This window comes from Pezoporus occidentalis, unplaced genomic scaffold (assembly GCF_034315485.1).
Source record: "Pezoporus occidentalis ecotype Australia unplaced genomic scaffold, CSIRO_AGI_Poc_V1 ctg55, whole genome shotgun sequence".
NCBI classification, from domain to species: Eukaryota; Metazoa; Chordata; class Aves; order Psittaciformes; family Psittacidae; genus Pezoporus; species Pezoporus occidentalis.
This window is the reverse complement of record NW_026915888.1, coordinates 2,400,128-2,404,429: the sequence shown is the minus strand read 5'-3', so window position 1 is coordinate 2,404,429 and position 4,302 is coordinate 2,400,128.

Below are 4,302 nucleotides of genomic sequence, written 5' to 3'. Positions count from 1 at the left end.
AAAGTCCTGTACTAAAAACAAACCCCAATTTTGTTTTGGTGAACTGTATCACGGACCAGTCAAGTGACCCCACAATGCACTAAAAATCTTAGTGCAGAAATGGAAGACAGAACCCAGATGTTGTGATTCAACAGCAAAGACCTTTTCGTCCCCCTGGAAAGACTTCCGTGGACTGAAATCTTTGCAAAAGGCAAAACAATTCTATCTTCAGTACAGGCTGGTGGAGATGTGTGATGGGCCACTGAAGATTTCAGATGGGATCTTCACATATGCTTTCCAACTAGGAGAAGGTGGCACTTTTGAGAGGGCAACAGGAGGATGTCATTGCAGAGCCACCCTTGGGAGCTGCTGGGGGTCGAAGCAGAGATAATAAGAGGTGAAGAAGCTTTGGGAAGTAGAACCCCAGAAGTCCAATACCAAATAAATCCCTACTGTCTACACAAAACCTGTTTGCCTTGTAATGGGGAACAAGTACTTAGCACAAAGTGCTGGAATTGCCATTCAGAGACCTGCAGTGTCCTGCACAGGCTGCCACAGTTTAAACCTTAAACACTAAGGTTATGCAAACCATGTTTCCTTCCTTCAGCTTAGATTCAGGAAGAGAAGAACAAGCTGATAGCAGCCGGGATGACTATAACCACACCTGGAGAGCCCAGAAGAACAGGTCACTACTACCAAGGCGATGCTTTGGGGCACAAGAATAAAGCCATCGCTGGGTTCACTGCACAGCCATGAGCAATTCCTTTCTTAGCTTTCATCTGAATTTCCCCATTATCTGAAGTAAGGATAATCACACTGAAAGCACCAGTTTGACACAGTGAATTAGTGTCTAGCATTAAAACCTCTCAGAAGACTAAAGGCAACATCCTTAGAAGCATTTAGCCAGCTAATTCCTACTGGAGTGCATAACCTGCTAACATCAGGGGATGCTGGAGTCCAACTGTCCTAGAGAAACTGCTAAATGCAGCTGGTAGAGGTATCCACACAGCTGCAGGCTGTATGGCCACGCTCCTTTTGATGCTGCAGCAGCACCCTGGAGCATCAGAAAACGACTTGAGGGCAGCTCTGAACATGGAGCACAGCACGTGGTAGTCAAAACATAAGTCAGAACCAGACCAAAATCCAGTTGTCTGAGCAATTACACTCATGACAAAGAACAGAATTTCCCCACTATACAACAAGTCTGTCATGGGACGATAATATGGAAAGAGGAGGAAAGAACAGCTTAGTGACAAAATCTGTTCCGATGACAAAGCCCTGGGAGTCCTGGTTTCTTCATAAGTAACCCTGAAACCACTGCCCACATCCTACATTATCCTGAACAACACATCAGCTGCAACAGGCATAGGCTTCAGGAATACAACTGAAATACACTTGGCCGTGCTTAAACACCCAGCTACACAACGTCACCACTGAAACTGTCCCTTGCACGGCTAAAAAGCAAAGGTCAAGAACAAGCAAACACAGAACACACACGTCAGCAGATTTATTTATTGCCTGAGCAAAACAGCGAGCGGGAAAAGCCTCTGTGGGGCTCTGAAAAAAAACATCGACTCAAATAACCTGCAAATCAGGGCAAACAGCGTGATGGAAGAGAAGTGCTCAGGTTACTGAGGTGCCAATAACTTCAGAGCCTTTGGTCGTATTAACCTCTCCCATCAAGTCAAGTTATGGAGAAAACAAGATCTTTGTGCGTTACAAGACTTTAAAGGGTAAGATTCAAACGATTAAGCTGAACAGGATTACTTTGCAAACACAGCTGAAGTGGCATTAACATAGCTTAAGTTTCCATCACCACGAGGAAAGGGTGTTGGAAACAGAGCTATCCAAATACACCCGGAGCAGCCTCTGTATCAGTTGGCAGTGATTGAAGGAAAAGGCTTTTAAAACGAGGCAAAAATGGGCAGTTAATGGTAAAGGCACACGGGTAGTATTTGAACAGAGATATTAAATCTGCCCTTATCACACAGGAAAAGTAACCACATCATTCACAGCAGCAACAAATCAAACCATTAAATAAAGCCATAGCGGTGCTGCGCTCTTTGACAGAGTTGCTGCTAACACATCCAAATCACAGATACACCAAACTAAGGGGAGAGCTGAGGCTCTTCAGGACACACACACTCAAACTCGCAGGCTCACGCTAAAAATACCATAAAAGCAGAACAATGAACTATGGTTTAGTGTGAGGTGTCCCTGCCCATGGCAGGGGGTTGGAACTTGATGATCTTAACGTCCTTTCCAACCCTAACTATTCTACGATTCTATGAATCACTGTCCACGGGCCACAGTGCAGACAAAACCACTGCTCGATGGTTATTTCTATGATGCTATGATTTCAAGGGTTGCCTTTTAAATGATCAGTTCCAAGCAGGCAGAAGCTTTTAATGCAATGTGGTGCTGGGCACAAGCTTGATACCAACTTTTTACAGCTATTGCCAACTTCCCTATGCTTCCATCAAAACAGGAAAGCTGATTTTCTAGCATGACATCAGTAACAGAAGGCTATCACTTCAAAAGGTATCCACTGATCTTGGCTACCATTGTTATCATCAGCAAAGCATCATCTGGTAGCTCACATGGAGCCCTATAAGCCACTCCCTAGATCAAAGAGGGGTTTGCTTATGGCAGACCACTTCTGACCACAGGGATGTGGAATTCCCACCCTTTGGCAACATTTTGAGGCAGCCTCCTGAATGGCACATCACTGACAGAGAAGACTAGTAAGAAAACTCACACATTTCTTTTATGGTATGAAAAAGAAGATTTCCCCCTTGTACTCTCAACCTGCATTTTTCTAGCTATAGATTCATCATGTCACTTCTGAAGCACTTAGAACAACACTTGCTTCCAAAGCCTGTGAAGCCTTAGATAAGAGAGGGTATCAGGCTTTTAAAGACAGGTTTAAATCCCTTCATGGAACAACAGGAAGCAGAAGCAACACCCAGACTGAACAGCTCTTGTGGTAACTGGAAACACGCTGTGCTGCGCCCGGTGGGTGCCGACAGCCAGAAAGCTCTGCCTGCCCCAGCCATGGTTACAGCTGAAAACACAACACAGGCAAGAGCCTGAAGTCTGCTCTTAGGGGTGGACTTGCAGTTTTACAAGCCGGATCTAAACTCGATCACTTGAAGCTGTAATTCCACATATAATCCTTTTAGCATCATAAAACATTACCGCAGACAATAAAAATCAAGATCAGCGAATAAGCTGCTATCTGCCCTGCACAGCACAGTTTATTCTAGGATATGAAACCGCACTTGGATGTGGTATCTTAAAAGTTGAGAAAAGGGACAGAGCTGGAAAGGGAGGGAACAGCAAGGATTTTCTTTGGGTATTTTAATCATGTTTTTGATAGCAAGTCATCTTTGAGATCTCAGAAAGAAATCATCACACTGATCAGTTACTAATCCATTTGGCAAGCAGAAAGATCAGATACTGCATGGGAAACGACTTTAAATTCAGTTCTATCACATCTTCTGCTCTGAGCAACCTATTTGCAGACGACAAAGATCTCAAGCACACCCGAAAGAGCATCTTATCTGCAAGGACAGCGCAGACACATACACACTGGTGTCAAAGGCAGTGAATGCAGTGGCTCAGCGGCAGCCCGGCCCACCAGCACCAGCTGTCAGAGCAGTGGAGGGCCTACTACAGCAACTTACTTCCGAAAACAATAAACCTTAAAAGCCCTAACTGCCAAATAAATAACGCTACTCAGCACATCGCTACGATGCTCCAGGCGGCTGCACAAGCGGGCTAAGAGCACCTGGAGGCCACAGGACATCGCACCCCCAGCACCGCAGGCCCCAAGGGAGATAGAACCAGCGCTACGCGGAGCTGCCCGCCCCCCGCGGCGGGTTCATGGCCCGGTGCCCCCAGCCCCAGCTCTCCTGGGGCGAGCAAAAAGGGGGAACCCAGCCCAAGGCCCCTTCTCCGGGCTCAACCACCGCGGGCCGCCCTGACAGGATGCCGCTCCCCCCCCCCCGGCTCACCGCCGCCACCGAGCCTGAGCTGCGGGCGCTCCGCTCCGCCGGCACCGACGCACAACCCCGCGGCTGCGCCCCGCTCCGCCCCCTTCCCCGGCAGCTCCTTCCGGGCCGGGCCGCACTCACACACACCGCGGCGGCCGGGCTCGGTCCCGGTGCAGCGCCCCAGCTCCGCCGGGCCCGGTGCCTCCTCTCTCCCTCCCCCAGGCCCACCCGTGGCCTCTCCCTACCGCTGTCCCTGCCCCTTTAAGGCGCCAGGCCCCGCCCACTGCCGCAGCGCGCCGTTCCCGGAAGTGCCACGTGTACGCGGTGC